Genomic DNA, 22,644 nt, shown 5'->3' on the forward strand with positions numbered 1-22,644 from the left:
ATGTGAAAGGCACCAAAAGAAGGGTATTTAAAACCAAAGCACTCCTAATCTCTTAAATTCATGACACAAATACTAGATATGGAGGAAGAATGAAGCCAAACCCAAGTATATGTTAAGGCTGAATCAAGTAAGAAATATGGAGTGCTTAAATTGTCTTGCAATTACAAAGAAGAGGACAAGATTGTTGATGTCATGGAGAAGAAAAATACCCCATAATTAGAAATCACTCCAAATTTGGTGTCACACAGCATTTCATTTTGCCTATGTTCTAGGACTGCTTTACCCTGACATTCATTATTTACTCTTCTTCTTAGCCTGGATGCTCACTGGCCAATGACAGTTTAATTTGTCATGCCTGCTTACAAGTGCCTGTTTTGGGGGAAAAGGTTCTTCTCTTCTTATTGGGACTCAAACATAACTCAGATGCATGATTCAAGAAACCCCAAAACCTACGTGTATTTGACATTGTCAAATTTGTGTAAACATCATGTCTCATTTGATAAGAGTGATGTAGCTTAAGAATGAAGCAGGAATTTGTAATCTTGTTTTTTTGACCCTGTCAGATAGAATGACTTGAACTTTCATCTCCCGGAACATTTCAGTGACAAGCAGTCTGAGGGGTATCCTCAGTAGGAAATCTTATATTTTCTGAAGACAGGTCACTGTGCTGCTGTGGATGGGCTTGTAATGGAGTTAGGAGGAATGCAAACTGGCCTTATCCAACAGTTAGGGCTCACACAGAGGGATGGAACTATTTGTAGAGAGATTACAATAAAAAATGGTGGGTTCAGGTGCTATTTTCAGCTTCTGTTTTGATCCATTTGGGGGTTTGGGATTTTTTCTATTAGAGAGAAAAATCCCTTTTGATTAAGTGTTATCCTCTGAAGGTGATGAGAAAAACTGATTCAGGCAGGTGGACATGATGTTTATACCTATCATTTCTTATCAGTTCTTATTCAGAAATTAGAATATAATTTTCACTACTTCTGTAGGGAATTTAATTACTCCTATTCTTTCAGGTATCTAGATTTTTGCTACAAGAGTGCACCTAAATTAGAAGGTCTGTGTTCTACCTGCAGTAGTATTTCATTAACTGAAGGAACTGAGGTAAATAAAAATGCACACATATTAATTTAATAAATTTGTAATCATTGCCTGAGCTTAAAAATGCATTAATATATGACAGATACACTGGCATGTATCAAAACTTGAAAATCACAAAACCAGCCACATTTTATATCACATTTAATTTGGTCATATTCAGTCAGAAAGAAAATAAATTCTCTATGAAATAGGGAAGATGATTTTTTTTTGCCTGTTCTTAAATTACCTCACAAATGAATTGAGCAAAAACTGCAGCAAAACAAGTTTAGTAGAGAAAGAGATTATGGAAATATAAAATAAAAGACTCTTAGTTGTCTTCCATCTTTTTACTGAGTTTGTACAAAGGACTGCTGTTTGAAAATGAATTATTCATTCCTGAAATTAAAGAAAATAAAGGTTTTATCCTATTTTAGATCCTTTTCTTAATTCTGTTAATCTACTTGCAATCTCATTCCGATCCTTTTTAATCAGTAAAGATTCTGCTAACATACTGGTTTAGTTATGGTATTAGTTGATTGTCTTCAATAGGTAAGGAAAAAAACAAAAGAGTACACTGGACATGTTTAAAGGGAATACAAAAGCTACCACACTATGCAAACTATACACTATGTAAAATAGTGTACCACACTATGTATCAACCACACTCTGTAAAATAGCCATATATATACATGGCAGTGTTTAGGTTTTGGGAATAGGACCAGTCATTTTTCTTATGGCTAAGAAATGAGCAAAATCCTTTGCTCCATTTAAAACCTGGTTTAGTCAAAGAATTAGTTCATACTATTTAGCATCTGGCCTATTTTATGTCTTCTCATGAAGCTCAGGGGATGCAAGCCTGAAATCTATTGGGGTACTTGGTAATGTGTTGAGTGCCAACACTTTCCTACCATAGTTCTTACTCCTCAAGTCTTTTGGATGCACATGATATGCACAGGAAAATCTTCTTGGATGTTCTGTAGCTTCTTATAGCAATATTGACAGCTTCCTTATCAGTACTACATTTACTTCCTTTTTTTCAGGAACTTTTGGAGAAGTTCAAGCTAAACAAATAAATAAGAAAAAGCCCTGATAGGTTTCTGGCCAATCTAGCTGTGTGAGAAAAGTTCCTCTGTAGCTTACTGCTTATGGTATGACAATTCCTTCAGCCTTGCTAAACAGTGGTTTAGCAAGGTTGCAATGCATGGATTGCTGCTGATTCTACAAGCCTTAGTTTTGTCTAATATCAGGAGTGTCTCATAAATTCATCTGCTCATTGCAATCTGTTGCTTTTTTAACTTTTTGTATTTTTTTTCTGACAAGGTTTTTGTAGCAGGTGGATGGGATACAAAGATGGTTTCTGGTGAGAAGACACCAGAAACGGCTCCCGTGTTCCAGAGACAGCTCCAGCTGGCTCCAAGATGGACCTGCTGCCAAATCTGATGTTACAGAACCTCTGCCATAACATATTTAAGAAATGGTGAAAAGCACTGTGTACCAGCAGCTGGGAGAGAGGAGTGAGAATATGTGAGAACAAGGTCACTGAAGACAAAGGATGAGGAAGTGCTCCAGATGCTGGAGCAGAGATCTCCCTGTCCTTATCTCAACAATTTTTTAGCTTATTTTCTTTGTCCTGTTGATGGAATAGGATTGATAGAGCTGCTTGTTGTGCAGCTGGCAGCCAGCCAAGGGCAACCCATCAAACTTTTCTCATAAAGCACCAGTTGGGAAAGAGTCAGTAACTACTTGGCTAGGGTCAAACTCATCCCCCAAGAGTCCTGGTCAAACACATCTATGAATATATTGTATTTAAAACAAAACAATGTCATACTTCATAGAACTCAATCCCAAACTAGCCTTGCGTATAGAAAATGTATAAGGTATAGAAATTAAATCTCAGCTATATATAGTTGTATAAATGGGTTTGTTGTTTTCATGTGTGTGCACGTTTCCAGTTCTTTATCGGTGTTCTCTGTGCCAACAGGAGCAGAAGATGAAGCTCAGACTTAGAGAAGCATAGGTAAGTATACAGAAGGACAGGAATTAAAAGCAAGGGTGACATTTCCTGGTGCGTTTTTTCTATATGGTGAAACTTGGTTGCAACAGTAACTGTTTCAAATATTTCAGGTCCCTGGGAAGTAGGTTTCAAGTGATAATTCTAAAATATGAACTGCTAGAGACCACTCTGATCAGAAGTATTTTCTCTTGAAGAAATAACTATTTTTTGTCAATTTAATTGTTGTCACAGCATAAAAAAATATCAAATGTAGTACTAATGACAAATACTCTAAGTAGAAATTGTTAAGGTGGCATAGATGTCACATTAATATGTATTTCTGTTTATATTTTGCCCGTTAAGGTATATAGTAGCCCCAACTCCATAGTTCACAGAGCATAACTCCTTGAATTAGAGTATTTTGTCCTTGAAATCTTCTTCATATATCTGTCACATTTGAAAAAGTATCAGAAGCTTCTCATCAGGATGAATTATTTATAAATATACCTAATATTTTGAAAAACAGATGTGAAATCCTTAAGGTGAGAATCACATGAAATAAATGAAACTGTGTAGTATTATTGTTGAATATTGATTGATTACTTATGAAATGAAAAGCTGATCAATACTTTGGAAAAGGATAATTTAATTTCAGCTTCCTATACCTATGTTTGTACCCTATTAATCTATCATTCAGCACCTGATTGCTACTGCTATTTCATTAAAAGTTGTGCAAAATCTGGAAGGTCATGTCAGTGACAGAGTTTTGACTGCCCCCATGCTGCTGATTATTTTTTAGGTTCTGTTTAATTCTCTCTTGTTTTCAAGAAAGTCATATATGTCTGCAAATGATGTGTAATGTTTGTTATTTCTGGATGAATGCACTTAATTATCTCTAAAAATCATTTAATCAACAGATGTCTCCTCCTCCTTCCTTTGTACTAATCATTCTCTATATTCGTGAAACTTTTTTTTTTCCCTCCTGAGTCCTTGTGTTCCCTTTTTTCTTAGCTCTAAAGGATTTATCCTTCAGGGCAAAGCTCTTTCTCAAAACCAAAAATTGTGCAGCTTCTTAAAGCACACCATAAAAGCTTTGCAAACATTCCCTGGAGTACGTTTGAATACATCCACGAGATCTGTCCAGACAGCTTAAAAGAAAAAAATAGACAAAAAAAAAAGAGAATCACATAATTTTAGTAATTGCTACAGTGTGTTGTAATGACTATTACTTCAAAATACTCTATGGTACTAATAGTACTACACCATGAAAGAAATGAAAATATTTCAGGGTCCACAAATCAGGAAGTATACAAAGGAGAAATTACCCTCATAAGGTTAATACCACAATTAATAGGGGGCTATGTTTTCTGGTAAATCTTAATGAAAATATGAATAAAATATTTAGAATCATCCTTCAAACTGGAAATATAAACAAAAAGCATTACCTTTGCAAAATGACTGGTAATATTTGTTTTATTGAAGCATAACTTTTTAAGGTCTGATACTGCAATATTTTCATCTACTGCTATTATACTACCTGTGAAACTAATATAAGTACCAATGATGAAAAATAGGTGTATATTATTTGTGTAGCATGAAAAAAACTAATAAAATTCTGCTTTTGTGCTTCAAAGAAGCATAAGCCCTTTAACATGACCACTTAGGTCATAAGAAACTCCAGAAAACAGTTACCTAACATTGCTGAAAAGGATGCAATTCTCCAATTTGAAAGAATTATTTTCATGCTCTTGGCCAAATATAAAGCTGAAAAGAGGACCAGTCTGAAAGACAAAACACTGACACAGTTTTCAAAGCTATTTTTTTTAATCTGTTAATTCACAGAAATGCCCTATACACTTGTTGACACAAAATTCAGTCTCTTAAAGAAATACAGACTTTATGTAACAAAAATACAATTTTTTGACACAACATCCTAAGAAGTGTTTTTCAGCCCCATGAACAATAGGATTGCTCCACCTTTTTTCTTTTTTTTTTTAACACTACTGTGTCATTTATCTATTTCTATAAATCCATCTAAAAACCTTATGCACTCCTATCAATGAGAACTTCAGACAACTTGTTAACATGTGTAGGCTTTTTTTGTCCTAGACCCTTCATTCTAGCATATATTATGGGAAGAATCCTTTTTCATACCTATTTATTTTATTATTAGTTCTTCTTATAACTATATTATTATTGCCTGTGGTGCCTAAAAACATTTGCTGCAACTCAAAACTTTACATGGCACATATCGGAACAATTGCCAATTCTCTATAGAGCTGACATTGTAAATACCGGATAGGTGCATATAATGTTTGTTAAGAGGTAGGTACTTCATAGGATAAAGAAAATGCAAGCATTTTTACACCATTATAAATTACTCTGTGGAGCTAGTCTCCCATCATAGTCAATACAGAGAAATAGGTACTCTAAGATTGCCTACCTGATTTATAGGTCTGAACCAAATAAGACATAATGCAACATATACATGGCTATTTTCCTTCATTAAGTACAAGAGGATGGCAGAAATACCACCTCTCACAGAGACTTCTACAGGGTACACATTGTAAGTTACACGAAATAAATCCAAGCTGTGAAAGAATTAAACTGCTCTTAAGGACATTGTGGATGTTTCTACAGTAAAAAAATCTATCGAGGAAAAGGTAAAAATAACATCATTTAACATAGCATGGCTTAAATACTTCCATATTTTATATAATGTTTCTAGTAAAAAAATACCTGTATCATAATCTGTATAGTAAATTCAGACCTGGACTACACTTTATGATTTTGCTAGTATGGGCATTTTGAAGTAAAATGTCTGAGAAATTAAAACCAGATATCTTGTTGGTTAAATTATTAGAAAGGGCAATTGTCCAAATTTGTTAATTAAAAAAATTCCTTTTTGACATACCATTCTGTACACATGGGTTCTGCTCATATAGCTGTGATGACTATGTATTGTTATTATGGTGACAGGATGTGGAATATTTAAGCCTTTCAGGGAAACTACTGCCAAAATCATAAAGGAAATATAATTTGCATGGGCCCCAAGTTCCCAAACACAGTCCTGTTTAGAGTCAGTTTGAAAGATAGTCTAGTGATAGTCAACCTGAAATACAAATGTTATACCTTAAGGAATAATGGCTACTAACAAAGAATGGATGCAATATATTCATAATGTATTGCAATGTCTGTCTGACATGGTAGTCTTCAGGACAATAAAATCCCCAAGATTTCAATTATTAACTCTTTGTCTGGCAACAAAATGCCATCTACATGGAATTTAAATTAGTCTGTATTAATAGGACTACTGTTCATTTGCCTATTAAGACAAATGACATCCAAGTTTTTTAGTCTTTTTTAATGGATCCTAGGGATCTACCACACCTAGAAAACTCTAATTATTAAAAACACCACTTATTGGAAAGAACAGCTATCTTTAGATACTAAGGAGTGGGAACTTTAAGATTATTCTTGTCATCATTCACCAGATTTTCACCAGCTAAAGATTCTGTGTACAGTAATCTCATCTACCCTTTTGCACAGTCAACAGAGAAATAATAGAATTTTTACAGAATGTAGACCATCAACTTAAGAAGAAATGTAGGATCAATAGAGAGGAGAAAATCATCTTGTAGTTAATCTCCTAACTAAGTAGTACTTTTTGTAGTGTACTTAACAATTTCTCACCATGTAAGAAAGGTTTGGGGCCCTCCTGAACAGCTTTAAATTGAAGCTGGTTGCAGATCTTGTTCCTCAGGTATTTGTACTGAATATAAGTTCACAAGCACACTTGAGAAAACATTTCTCTGTCTCTGCTGTCAAGGTTGAAGCACTGGCAAGAAGAAATTGGGAAGAAAAATGATCAAAGAAAGTATAACTTTAATTTACTGATGAAAACATGGTTACATAAGGAAGGGGACCCTTCCATCTGGCTGTATTAATTGTTGACTAATTTAACATTTACAAACTGATTCCATAGGATTTATTAAAATTACAGCAGTGACCTAATTATAGGTCTAAGAGGGCAACATTCAGCCTATATATGCTATAGGGCGTTTAATTCAATGTGCACACACAAAGATGAATGCACATAAAAGTACCAAGGTATACCTGTAAAAATTCCCCTCAAGTTCATGAAATAGATTTAATGTCTTTGCATTTCTCAATGAATGGATGTTGAGCCCTAAGAGTGGGTATATCTGCCCAGGCCACATCATTAGCAGTGATAGCCCTCTAAACCTTGCAAACCTGAGAATTTGATTGTATTCTGCTCAGAGGGAGGTGATGGACACAGCCTGATGCTGTCCAGGAGAGCTCAAATAACCTCACTCAGGATCACTATTTATAGGGTCTCAAGATGTTTTTCAATTATGTTCTGACCAAAATCCTAGTAGGTAATTACTAGAATTTTTTAATAGTCCAGTAATGATGGTACCATTCCACTTGGGCTACAATTCAGGTAAGTAATCTTCCAACACTGTCAGGGGATGAGTGATGATTTCCCATTACCCTCCTTGGTCAGGAAGCAGAAGTCTCTGGTATGGCAATTCCAGCCCCACTTTAGCTATGCAAGAGTTCCTGCTACTGCCAAAGGACACTTCACTGCCCAGCTCAGTGCACACAGGCCAATGGCTGACAGGAATTCCTGAAATCATGGAATGGTCCAAAGAACGGGGACAGTGTAGGCAGCACCACAGATATACACACATGGAGATGTGGACAGGCACAGCAGACAAGGACACAGCCACAGCTGGGGCTCCACAGATGTCCACAGGGAAGGCACTACCCCCAGCAGCCCTCACATTCAGCAGTCACACAGATGGCTGTGTCTCCTCATCTTCTTAGTAATAAGAAGCTTCTTAATAACAAGAAGGGCTGGCAGAGGTAGGAGTTAACTAGTGTGGCACACACACCACATTTCCCAGCTTCACAAACACACACATTTGTGGTTTCCTGAAGCACTGGCACAACCCCTGCCCCAGTGCCTGGCTATTAAAGGTGCTGCTGGCTCCTGTAGCTGATGCCAAGACCCCAGTGGCTCCAGGAGCAGTCATCAAGGGCCAGGGGTGCTCACAGCCCCAGTCTGAGTGCAGCACTGGCACCCTCATGTCAGCTCCCCCAGGAGCTGGCACTGAGTCCTTGAAGTGCTGGCACGTATGGGATAGAGAGTGAGATTTTGCAGAGGTCATTAAGAAAGGATGTAATAAAGCAGGACAGACTGCAGAGATCAGGTGCATAGCTCAGCCAGACAGGTGCACTGAAGGGCCCTGTTTTGCACCCTACTGTGCCTTTTCTACGTTTTTCTCTCCCTGTTTTTTTTTGGAGGACATTCTGGGTTTTCAGAGACAGAAGGAAAAAAAGAAAATGCATAGGGGTTTATGGAAAAGATACAGAGACACTTTATACTGTAGTGACATGTCTGTAGTGACAGAACAAGGTAATGACTTCAAAGTGAAAGCAGGTAGGTTTAGATTGGCTATAAGGAAGAAACTTTTTACAATGAGTATGGTGACACACTAGAAGAGGTTGTCCAGGGAAGTTGTGCATGGCTTGTCACTGACCATATCCAAAGTCAGCTTGAGTGACTTTGAGAAAAATGGTCCAGTGAAAGATGTCCCTGCTTTTAGCAGAGGGCTAGGACTAGATGGTCTCTGAAGGGCCCTTCCAACTTAAAACATTGTGCAGTTCTGTGATTCTGTGAGCTTAATATTCCAACTAGAACAGTAAGATGTAAAGAACCAGCAAATTCATAATGACTTTACACCAGCAATTTTAAGCAGACCTTTAAAATAATTTATTTAATTTTATATTAAGAGATATGAGCTGTGCAGAATTAATTCTGAGGGTAAAAGCTAGTCTAAACTCTACTTCATGAACCTTTTACTAATATCTATACTATTAGCAATTGTTACAGTGCTAGGAACGTGTTTTTGTTCATCCTTATTTCCAAAATCCATGAATTTTCTGTACAATTATTAAGCTATTGAATTATAACCTTATATGAAATTTAAGTAATCTCTGAACAGAAGTTTTAGCCTTCCTTTTTTAGGCCTCTGAAACTTTGATCCTCCTAGCACTGTGGTCTGCTCACATTACGTGAGGACAGTAATTGTGAAAATGTCTTTTTTATGTTAGTTTACATTCACCTCAGACTTATTTCACAAAGGTACAAACTTGTTGAAAATTGATGGAGAATTGAGCCCAACTGGTTTCATTTACATCTATATGATGGAAGTGAATATACCACACAGAGTGCAAGACAATTGACTTGAATAGCAAATGCTTGTCCAGGTTTCATAGAATGCATAACAAAGCATATTTTTTTTCTGTTTTTCTGCTTTCCCTAGATATGCATGTAAAGAGGAATGGAATAAGGAATTCAATGTTGGGTTTTCTCTGTATTATTAAAGCAAGGAAGAAAAAAAAAGAAAAAGAAATATAATCTCCTGTGTAATTCATATGAGATATCAGTGAAAGAGATGCAGGTCTAATTCTGATTCAAATTATATACTGCCTTGAAAATTTTTGGTCCCCATCCTGAATCTTTTGTATTCATTTTTGGAACTGAGAGCATTATCCTCAGTTGTGCAATAGAGACAATTTGTTCCAGGGTCCTTAGCCACTAATGTTCCAGAAACAAGACGAACTACAAAGCAATTCTCCCAATACGTTTATCAGAACAATGTGATACAAGCCCAAGTGCAATAGTAGCAACAAAGCACTGATGATATTTCTAAAGCACGACTTAATTAAGTTGTTGTTCATGCAGTAAACACAGCATCAGATTCCCAGGCCTGTCCTACTGTGCTGAGGGACTTAAGAGTTACATAGCAGACATTGGAAACAAGGACATGCTTCAGGCATAATGAAGAAATCTTGGGGGGGGAGAAAAATCCATGCAAACGAGGAAACAAAGGGAATTCATGACAGATAATTTAGAACAACATATTGGATCAAAAATAGCTTTTTATTTCTTTTCATGCAAATGAAATTTCTAAGGAAAATTACTGAAATAAAAATGAGGGGAGTGAATATTCTATACCAAGAGAAAGACACAAACAATAATAAACAAATAAGAATGTGAATAAAAGTGAACTAGGTTACACTAGGCCTTTAATTTACACTAAAATAAAATGAAATGAAATGAAATAAAATAAAATAAAATAAAATAAAATAAAATATAAAATAAAATATAAAATAAAATAAAATAAACCTTTCAGTGACAAGTGGTATTCCTCAGGGACTGATCCATACTGGGACCAGTATTATTTAATATTTTCACCAATTAAATAGAGGTATTGAGTGTACCCTTAGCAAATTTGAAGATGGCACCCAGCTGAGTGGCCCTGTTGACACACCTGAAGGATAGGATGCCATCCAGAGGGACCTGGACAAGCCTGAGAGTTGGGTGCACGGGGAGGGATCTCATGCAGTTTAATAGGACCAAGCACAAGGTGCTGCACCTAGGTTGAAGCAACCCCTGGTATCAACACAGGCTGGAGAGGAACAGATGGAGAGCAGCCCTGCTGAGGACTTGAGTGCTGCTGGATGAGAGGCTGGACATGACCCAGCAATGGCACTCACAGCCCAGAAAGCAAACCTGTCCTGGGATACAACAAAAGCAGTGTGGGCAGCAGGGTCAGGAAGGGGATTTTGCTCTGCTCTGGAGAGACCTCACCTGCAGGGCTGCATCCAGCTCTGGGGTCCCAGCACAGGAAGGACATGGACCTGTGGGAGCGAGTCCAGGGGAGAGACTGACCCTGAGGTTAGCTCTGTTAGTTAGAGTACAGTGCTAATTATGTCAAAGTCACGGGTTTGATCGCTGGTCAGGCTGCTCGCTTAAGAGTTAGACTCAATGATCCTTGTGGGGCCCTTCCAACCCAGAATATTCTGTGATTAGAGGGATGGAACATGTCTCCTATAAGGGAAGGCTGAGAGAATTAGGATTGTTCAGCCTGGAGAAGAGAAGGATTTGTCATGACCTAATTGTGGCCTCCCAGTAGCTGAGGGGATCCTACAAAAAAGATGGTGAGGGACTTTTTACAAGGGCAGATAGTGATAGAAATAATGTTTTTGAAATGAAAGAGAAAAGGTTTAGATGAGATGTTAGGGAGAGATTCTTTTATCTGAGGGCAGCAAGACACTCGAACATGCTGGCCAAAGAAGTAGTGGCTGCCTGGGAATGTTTAAGGCCAGGTTGGATGGGGCTCTGATCTAGTTGAAGATGCCCCTGATCACTGCAAGGGTATGGTCTAGAAGATGATTAAAGACCCTTTCCAGGGGGGGTCAAACTATTCTATTTTTAATGGAAATACTAATGATAATTTTATTTATTGCTCTTATAAGGACTAAGAATGACACATTGGAAGAAAAGGTCCATGGTATTTGCAAATATTTCTCAGCTTCCAGGCTTACCTGAGTATAAAAACTGCAGTGTCTCTTTCTGCAACACTTTCAGAAGGTACAGGTATGACTTGCTGTCCCTCAAAAACAGTGATGCTAAGGACTGACAAATTCTGGCTTATGTGACTTAGGTAGAAAACAAAGCACAGGGATGCCTGCCCATGCTTGATTTCCTAACTAGGGATGCTGTGAATGAATGACCTTCTTCATTCATCTGAAGGAAATAAGAATCAGAACAGCTGGCTTTAGAAAGAGAATTTATTATTATTATTATTATTATTATTATTATTATTACTACTACTACTAGTACTATTATTATTAACTCTCTGACAGTTTAAAGCATTTGATTGGGTGGAAACATATCACTTAATAATTCTGTGGGTTGTATCTTTCATCTGATGCAGTGATGGAAGTGGCGTGTGATCAATGAATGGCATTTTTTCATTGAAAAAATTAGATTGCAATTTGAATGTAGAATTGCTAAAATTCAATTTTTTTTAAATATGCACTTGATATTTCCCTAATGTTATTTTTCATCTATATAAATATTTGGGAATTTTTTCCCTTTTTTCTTTTCCTTGCCCGCCCATAGGTTGTGTGTTTGCAAATTGATTTTTGACATAATGTTTCTATATTGATGTATAAAAAAAATTTCCATGTACAATGTTTCAGGAAATAATGAGCATACTGTATTTATAAAGCACTGAATAGAATCTTGTATTTTAAAATTATTTTCTTTTTTAGTATTGCTTTACCAAGTAGCTCCGTAAGCCCTGAAACTAACAAAAAAAAGTGCCCTATGCACTGATCAAACCACTAGCAGAGATTTAAAAATTTATATATAATGTTAGCATCAAGGTTTTTTGGGTTCAAACCACAATGAAGAGGGACATACAGTCTTAGAGTTGGATGTGTAAGCACATCTGTACACCAATTCAGCAAGCTGCATTATAAGCTGGTAAATCCAAGTATTCTAGATATCCACCTGAAGAAAAAAGATTTGATTCTCTGATACAGGAGTCTGTAATAAATGCTAAAAAAATAAGTGTGCATTTTCAGCTTGTACAATTTTGATATTAAACCATAAAAAATATTAAACAATGAAAAAAAAATTTTGAAAGTTTACTTTTAGATTTAAGTGGTTTTTGAGACAGGTTTTATTCTTTTGGATGTTTTGTATATGTATTAAATAAGATACATTGTGGAAGTCCTTATCTGGGGAACAGTATCATCCTAAATATAGCAGTCTTTGTACTATCCTTAAGAGCTCTGCAATATTGAATCATAATGAATAGCATTTCTAACAACAATGTGTTTAATAACCACATTGTTTTATGTGCAACTTAGTGAGTCTTTCCATTAATATTTTATACATTTGCCAGTGTTACACTTTCTATGACTAATGTAATCTCTCAACGTTGAATTCTTAAACCAGGGATTTATGAGAAACTGCAGTGGCTTTTCATCTCATATCTCATCTAGTAACTCCAGCTAAAAGGGCAGTGTTGCACTTACACTTCTTTATAGCTCCTATCTTCTGTAGGAAGTCTGGAACTACTTCATAGAGAACTCTGCAGGATGATTTCAGCTTTTCCTTTGAGGAATTTCAAAGATATTTTCCTTCCAATAGGAAATTTCTATATTTTTGTTACACTTTCAACAGGGGAGCACTGCACCACATGACAGGGGACACTGAAATATGCTTTCATATGAGATAACGTAGTGCTTTTATTGAGGTTAATCCTTTGGTGGTTTTGTAAATAACATTTTTTATTTTTTTATCTAATTTTAAAATTTATTTTATTATTTAAAATAATATTTTTAGTACTAAAAAATATTAGACTGAAGATCTCATTCTTGTTGCTTTTTCCCAGTGCTTTCAAATAAATCTTCAAAGCCTGCATTGGTCTGAAGTCGACCTAATAGCACCTTTTTGATACAGAAGGTAGAAATTTCATTTTTCAATTTTCATTTATGCCAAATTTTCATTCAGTAACTAAATTCATCACTACTTTTCTCCAAATATTTAGAACTAGAAGATAGGTAAATTAATATCTGACTAGAACAATTCTCAAGATCATGCTTTCATACACTGTGCATCAAATTGAATCTACTTTCTTTAGCAAGCTTTTGAAACATATAATTGGTTAAATCAGTCTCCGTTTCTTGTGCATTTACAAATTAAATTGCATCCTGGTTAATAACATTTCCATTTCTAATGCAAGACAGTAGTGTTTGTACTGACTAGATAGTTCTCAGGTTGCTTAGAACTCTACTCTGCTTAGTCTTGGCTCAACTAGTTTTATTTTTTTCAGAATTCTCTGGTGGAAAGGGAATCCCTGGCTCCCATCTTAGCAGTATAGGCATGGCTTATCAGACAGGCCACAAGAAGTTGAGGGAAACCTGTCTGACATGCAGGAAAGATAGTGTCTGAACCTTATGGCAAGCCACAGGTGCCAAGGAGAGCAAGGCTAGATTGTGTTCAGCTCAGAATTTTAGAAGGGACATTCTGACTTGTTAGATAAGAAGGATGGGAAGAGAGAAGTGGCTGAAAGGGCAATGGGATAAATTCAGGCTGGAGTAAGGATAGAAGCAATATACAAGGGGATACCCTTTCTATAAGAGGATAAAGAGGTCAATCAAGGCACGAAATAGGATCCCAGGTTTATTGGTCCTATTATTTTTCTTATAAAAGGTAATACTAACCCCATAGGATTATAAGCCTCATACAAAAAGACAGGTATTTTTTTTTAAGGATAAGGATTCATTTTTTGATAACTGCATAGAATGATGAAGCAGAATACTGAAGTAGTCTGTGATGGATTGGTTCTTGTACCACTTCAGTAACAATGACATAAAACATGATAAAGTCAGACATGGAAATAAGTACATATAACTAATATGTAAAACACACTGATAATTTCTCAACTTCCTGGAGGATAGGAATACCTAACAGCTCCAAAGTAAGCAGTCTTAGGACACGTACAGCATCTGCTAACTACTTTTTTAGAAAAAAAATATAGAAATAAAGATGAATCTGAAAGGAGTTGAAATAGAACCTGAGACTTGCATATGCTTGATGAAAGCCCACTTTGGAGTTAAACGTTTACATTTACAGAAAACTTAAGATAATACCTTTAAATTTTGATGCATTTGGTTCAATGCAGGTTTAAAATATTTAATACAGGATGCTGCAAGCATCATTGGATGAAATTGACAGAACAACCACATAGATGACAGCAATTACAGGATTTATATTTCTCAGGATAATAACAGTAATGGCAGTAAGTTATTGCTTTCTGTATGGGGTAACTCTAGGGGTAGGTACAAAGGGAAAACAGGTGGGATGGAAAAAGTCTTTCATAACTTCGTGATTTAGAAGCTAATTATCCATATTCTTGCTATATTCTGTGATTCAAAATACAGCCTTGGAACCAATCTTTCAATAACAGACTTATCCTACTGCCAAGAAGAGGAAATGTACTGTGGTGTGTCTTTGTCTAGCTTGAATTAAAGATTACAGATTTAATCACAACGCAAATCTAAGAAATAAAAGATGTTGTACTGGATCTGGCTGGGATCAAGTTAATTTCCTTTATCATAGCCTGTATGGTGCTGTGGTTTGGATTTGTGACTAAAATAGTGTTGATAACACACCAATATTTTTCCTGTTGCTGAACAACATTTGCACAGCATCAAGGGTTTTTTTGGGTTTTTTTTCCATTCTTTTCCAGAAGTGAGAAGGCTACTAGTCAGGTGTAGTGAATAAATTACCTCTTTGCTTACATACTCAAGCACTTTGCTTTACCTATTGACCAGTCTCAGTTCATGAGGCTTCTTCCCTTCCACTTTTTCCCATCTGGCAGGAGAGGAGGGTGAGCAAGCAAGAGGAGGGTATGGGTGCCTAACTGCTGGCAGAAAGCAACCTATCACAAATGCAGATATAAAAGAGCAGAAAATAAAAGATTATATATTTATTCAATGTGAGGCTTCTTTACTTCTGTGATTGTTTTCATAAACATGTGCTAGTTGACTGATTGATAGTATTGCAGTCATGCTAGATTTCAGTATGTTTTTTGAGTGAGAACCTGTCTTTAGTTCAAACTGAGTTAGGTATTGACTGAACCAGAAGAAGAAAGCAATGTAAAACTAACAAGGGAGAGAATGGATAGCTGAGATGTTCAGTACAAGGTAGAATGGATAGCTGAAAAGTATGTTCAGTACAAGGTAGCAAAAAAGCACAAATATTTTATGTTGTAAACTCTTCTACAACCAACAAGATAGAACATCCTGGTTGTGAATAATCATAAGGGAGAGGCAAGTAAGAGATGCTACCTGAACAAAAATTGCTGAAAACCTGAGGGAAAAATTAACATAAATTTTCTCCTAGAACATTTTAAAATAGATATTTTAGGCAGAGTTTTATGCTGAATGAAGGAATGAAGAGCTCATAGTTGCAAATTTCCTTAGTGTATTTTGAGATGCTCTTCAGGCATACTGGTTTGTGCCAATCACATATTATGCCCAGTAAGTCAAGTTGCAGACTAGCACTTTGTCACTGTTTTACCATGATCAGTCACAAAATACTTCTTACACATTTTTCATCCTTTTCCCCTTAAGCTATACTAATATTGGAAGTTGTCTTAAAGTAGCATTAACCATAAAATTAAAATTATAAAGCTAACTGTGAAAAAATGAAACTGCAAATTGTGCATACTACAGAGCCAGGACAACAGTGTTGTGTAGATAGGTGCGTATGTGTTCCTTTATTCTACTTAGAATTTACAGCTCCGTCTGCTTAGGTTAATTTTTGGATGCTAAATGACTAGCAAGTTTTCACAGGAAAACTTACTCTTCTTTCAATCTTTCCAAATAAAATTTCAATCACATATATTCTTCTATAAACTTCATTCCAGTAAATTTACCAGTACATATATATATATATGGAATATAATTGGATTACCTTCACTCTACACATCCTCTCTTTGTAACAAAAAGACATGGAAGTCACCCATAGACTTTTTAGCTATCTATTGTAGTCTCTGTAGACATTTTTTCCATTATCTGGAGAAGAACATCTTTGGTGTAATGGAAAACTGCTAGCCCTGCAGCTGGAACACAGCAGTTTTCAGGACCCTTAGCATTTTCCTTGATTTTTTTTTTTTTATCCCTGTGACCTAAAAATTGTTATACACTAAAAACTCCATGTTCTTTAATTATTATTGAAGAACTAAGACTAAAACATTGATTTTTATTCTAGAACTACAATATTACTGAAAAATAGTACTGATAATCTATTTTAGATAAGAACTAGCAAAACAATTCTAAAATAACCTTTATGTATCCAACCTTTTGGGAATTTTATGTCACCTAAAGTACATGGAGTCCATTCTCCACAATCCGTTTCCTGAATTCTTTTTCAGTGTCTCAGTGCCTGTGTCAGAGTGTTATGGAATTGTTCATTCTACAGTTTTAAATAGCTCATCTATTTTCCAGATACCATTTGAAATAGAACCCCTGTAGTCCCAGAAAGCCAGAAGAAAATGTTTTGAACTAGCATGTCGACTCTCAGAGAGTTCTGACAGCAACATGCAAAATAATACAGCGACAAAGTCTTTCCCTTTCACCTGTTTCCTCTTGAGGTGATCAGCAAGAACTCATTAACAGAGCTTCCCATACCATTTTGTAAGTGTTGCTCCAACAGGCTATGCTGAGGATTTAATAGGACTTTCATCTAAAAAAGAAGAGAAAAAGATGCTTAAACGATGAATAGCACAAGCTCTCACTTTTTGCAATATAACTATACTCTATTTCAAGGTTTACATGACATTTAGAGGTAAAAACTGTATATACTTTAATAATAAGAGTATATCCCTGTGGTGTATCCCTGTACAGTTTACTTATGGGATGGAAATACTTCACTACAATCCGTGTCACTAGTAAACACTTATTTAAAAGCTGTGGGAATTTTAAGCAAATTTAAAGCACACAACTAAGCTGAAGTCCATGTCAAAATATGGGTCAATAAGCTGAATTTAGGACTCAGTTTCTGTTTAAAAGACAGTATGTGTTCAAGGCCAGAATGAGGATAGAATTTGGATGTTCCCAGGTTTTGCAAATTGACGTCACAACATCGTAACTACAGGGTCTAGAAACTTAAAAAAAATTACTCTTGTCCTGAGGCTAATAATACATTGAATTAAAATGTCATTATTATGGATAATGGCAGTCTGATTTTAATCTTTGAAGAAACAGAAATAAAAGAGAGACTCTTTGAACCTAATCCCAAATCATAAACTGTTTTATATTTCTGGTACTGTTCTTAAAATTCATCCCTTTAAGTAAAAAGCTCTTAGATTCATCTGTGGATTAGAAATTTTACATCTGATTTACAGATTGCTGACTTTTTAAATTAACTTCCCTCAAAAAAAGCAACTTTAAAAAGATAATCATCTCAATTTAAAGATCCTGTGCTTGTTCTTAAAATAGTTGCAACAACTCAAATACAACAGAATTTATCTGATATATTCAGATATTACTAGTTCTGAACAAAATACCTAAAATATATATTAAAGACCTTTATGTGTTATTAGCCGTGTAAGTAAAGATAGTGTAATTTTCTGTTTATTTAAGTCTGGTTACTGGAGCACTGTGCATTTCTTAAGAGATTCCTTAGCAGAAAGCAGTGATTTCTCATTCTAACATTGATCTATTAAATAAAAAGATGTTCAGAATAAAAGATTTTCAATTACTGAGATGGAGACTTTGAGAAGCCATTCAAAATTCTTTGCAAGTACAGCCTCCAATAAGAACTTTCCATTCTTAAATAAGATTTGTAATTTTGCAAGATTTTGCATTCTCCAAGACAAACTTCTGAAAACTAGACTGTAGACAAGCATAAGTTATAGGGTTCAAATAAAGAGTAACTGCATGGAATCTTATACCATGTGGAAGGTGAGACTAGATATTTTAGTGATCCTTTCTGGTCTGATAGTCCATGAATAGATGAATTTTTCAGGTTTTAATTTTATTCCACATTACAAACCTACATTCTAGAAAAGCACTGGAAAAGCATTGGTAGCAGAAAATAAAAAAAAACCCCAAAGTTTAAAACATTCTCTTTTTTTTACTTGGTAGTTTAAATATTCCCATGTTTCTAGGTAAATTATCTTAGAATTTTATATATTTTAAGGAAAATTCCTTTATTCCCTTTTATTTTTTTTTCCTTTACAAAAACATTTTGCTTGCCTTCTCAAAATTAGGTTGGTAGTTTTTTGTAAGTGCATTAGTGTCTAAGCACATAACACATTCCAGCATCTTTAATGATGCTGGAATGTGTTATGTGATCTTTGAAAGAGGATAATTAACAATAGAATACAATTGATATTAGGTAACAATCAGGCTGTGTCCTTTGACAAATTCAGGCAAATAGTCTGGTATTCAACTTGTTTAATAATAGCAGATAGTTGCACAATTAGGATTGTGGTTACTCAGACCCCATAATTTGGCTAGCAAATGTCAGTAACAAGGGAATTACAGACAGGAGCTGGAAAGTTCAAGTGTGTTTGTTATAAGCTTCTATGATCCTGATGCAGTTGGTGGACATTTCAGGTTTGCAGCTTATTGCAAGCTTTGTTATTTGCACTTTCTTTCACCCAAGCTGGCAGCCATATGACAACAACAGAACAATCTGCCTGTGCCAATGCAGTTTGTAGGCTTTGCTGTGTACCTACTTAAATGTAATCACCATTGATTTCCTTTATGAGAGTATCTGAATTTTTATAATATGTGTAAGACAGCATACCAATTCTGTACTTATTTAGAGCCCTGTGCCAAAACTACAGACCATCCTGAATAGACTGTTGGCTCAATACCATGACAAAATTGTACTTAGACAGGAAAATTTAGCTTGTCAGAACCTTATTTGTACACCAGGAGTCCAAGACAAGCAGAAAGTCATTCTTAACTATAACTATTCTCTTTTAACATTCAGAAAAAATGATAGGCCATCTATTCAGTGTCCACAGAAATATAAAATCTGAATGCTATCAGGATTACATTTCCCCTACTCTTCCTCTGCACTCTCCTCCCCCTTTTTTTTCCCTCTTTATGTATAAAGAAGCTGTGTATCAAGAAGAACTTTCACATCTGTCCAAAACTTGTGTTATCCCATCAAACAAAAAAAACATGTGTAAGGGGAAAAACTGGAGCAGTCTTAGTGGAAGAAATAGCTGTTTGACTGAGTCAAAGTAGGGAAAACCTCAAATTACTGGTTGATATAGTGAGTCAATAATCCTGTTTATAAACATATTTGACTACAATTTAGACAGCTGACACTGTAAAATTAAATGTATCTGAGTTTCTTAATATAATACATATATCTCAGTACAAGTTGCTGGACTTCTAAGAGTGAGTTACAGACCTACTTCTTTGCTTTCTTTCTCTTAGGAAACTAGTTTATTGCAGTCTAGTAGTAAAGATGGTTTATTTTAAAGATTTTTCTATTGCAATTTGCCATTGATACAATGAAGATGTGAAAGCTGACAGAAGAATGCTGTGGATGACTGCAAAGCCAGTGTTTACTTCTCTGTGGCAAAAAATAAAAACATACTTTGCCACTTTAAACAGCTCTTTTATTCTCCAAGTTGTGTATTAAATCGAGTCAGTGACGCCATCTGTCTTATCACTCTGAATCTTTTATGACTTGCAATGTAAAAATTGCTTACTAGAGAAATATTACAAAAATATAATGCAATATTTTTTAAAAAGCTAAATATTTGTAACTATGTCTTTGACTGTCTGCAATTAAAAATTTCTGATCTTGAAAATTTCAGAAATTGAAAATTAAAAATTTCTTGATCTTAACCAAAAACCCATTTCTGAATAATGTTTAATTTGTGTCCTGCTACACTCATACATGCATACAGCAAAGGCACTAGGTAGTATGGGTTCAATTTCAAAGACAGAGTGTAGGTTTCAAGTTATATTTAAAGTGTTGATCACTTCAGATATTTTTTCTTCTAATATGTTGCCATCAAGCTAGATTTTTCATTCTATCCTCAGAATTTCCAGTCATACTGGTGAAAGAGGTGGGTGCAAGGGAACAAAATCATAATTCATAACCCTTAGTTTAAGGCAATGGTACTGTGGAGGATGCCTCAGTCACTCCCTTTTGGCAGTGATTCTTGTTGAACTGCCTGGCATGGAATGATACCTATAAGACAGAAGCCTGTAGTCTTTTTGCCTAATCAAAATTCTTAGTGAAGATTCCTAAATTAGGGGCCACACCTGCTCATTTCAGACAGTCTATGAATTTCCAGATGCAAAGGCCATTCCAATTTGGAGATTAAACTGTTAAACTGTTGGACTGCATTAACATAACATTATTGGAAACCTTTCACAAAAAAGGAAAATTGGACAAAATAGTTCTTTACTACACCCCACTGATCTTAGCAGATAAACATGACTCTTCCAACAGTCACATCTTCCACAAAAATTTAAAATCATAGAATAACCTGGGTTGGAAGGAATCCATAAGGATCATCCTGTCCAATGTCTGGTCCTGCAGAGGACCATCCCCAAGAGTCACACCATATGCCTGAGAGTATTGTCCAAACGCTTTTTGAACTTTGTCAGGCTTAACACTTCCAACTCCCCTCTTCCCTGGGGAGCCCAAACAGTGCCCAGCCTCCATTTGGATGAAGAATATTTTTCTACTATCCAACCTCTCCCAATACAGCATCATGTTGTTCCTTTGAGTACTATCACTGGTCATCAGAGAGAAGTGATCAGCACCAGCCACAAATTTAAATTAGAAGTTGTTTTCATGCAATGCAATAAAGCTAGACAAGTTCTTTGTCATTATCTACTATCTTTGGAAACATGTAAGTGTTTAAACTTTTCTTTTTCTGGAGTCATTTACTGGGAAAAATATTAATCCTCATTTGAGTGTGTTAGCCAGTAAGCATTTTACTGTGTGCTCCATAGTAATTGTCTCTCATTGTCTCCACTCTCAAGTATGGCACATTAAAAACATAATGAAATTTCAACTGAGTAGATTTGCTGGGGTGTTTTTTCCCCCATTTTAGGTTAGTGTCGCAGCCACTGAAGTCTAAAACCAAAGTGGCAATCAGTCCATGAAATCCCATCTGCAATGGAACGCGTGTCTAGGTCTGTCTAGCCTTGTAGTCATGTTAAGGACATCTCACCTACACTGAGAAAGGCTAGATTGCCATCCACTGCTGTCCAGGCCTTCAGATAGGTAACATGAAAAGATGTAAGCAGCTGACTAAGGTGGTCTGGATTTCAGTTTACTGGTTTAGAATATGATTGTAACTCTGGGCCAGCTTTATTGAAAAATTAAAAACTTTCTCTCAGTGGCCTGGATCAACTTTTTGCCAAATTAGGTGCACTAGATTTCACTCTCATTATCTTGATAATGTTGCATTCTGTTTAGAATCAAAATATAAAAGTGGTCACAGTATTTTTTCCGCAAAATGACCATGAACTGACCCTTAATAACAAATTTTAATGTGCTAACCTTATTCACAATCATCAGTAAATAACAAAATGGTACAAAAAGCAATTAACATGAATTAAAACATAAATTTTAAACAGCAAGCTCTTAAAAAAAAAATTAATCAGACACCTACTGACTCAAGATGTAATTCTGTTGACACCGAAGACAGGTCATATATTATTTTAATTTCTTCTATCTAGCTTGCTAGTTTCTTGTTCTTATAATAGCATATATCACTGCACTATCTAAGTGTCACTGAAGAAATAGTAACTGCTCTAACAACTGACCAGTAATGTAATTTTTTTCTCTCTCTCTGCTTAAGGCAATTAAAATATATTTTTCTTTTTTATGGTTTTAACCCCATCTCATGTCTCATTTCCTTATCTTCTATTTTAGTACTTCTTCCATTCTTGATTGCCATTTCCAGTGATATTTGGAAAAATTTATATATTAATTTAAAGGGTGTTCAATTCAGGTTTATTTTAGTCTGGTCAGACAAAGTTTTGATGTTGTTACATGTATTTCTTTAATCTCGCCACCACAATTCCTGCAGATAACAATTATGAATGCAAGTCACCTTCATGAGGGCAGACATACTTCATGAGATATATCAAGTTTTAGAGACAAACAGAGATTAATT

This window comes from Agelaius phoeniceus, chromosome 2 (genome assembly GCF_051311805.1).
Source record: "Agelaius phoeniceus isolate bAgePho1 chromosome 2, bAgePho1.hap1, whole genome shotgun sequence".
NCBI lineage: Eukaryota > Metazoa > Chordata > Aves > Passeriformes > Icteridae > Agelaius > Agelaius phoeniceus.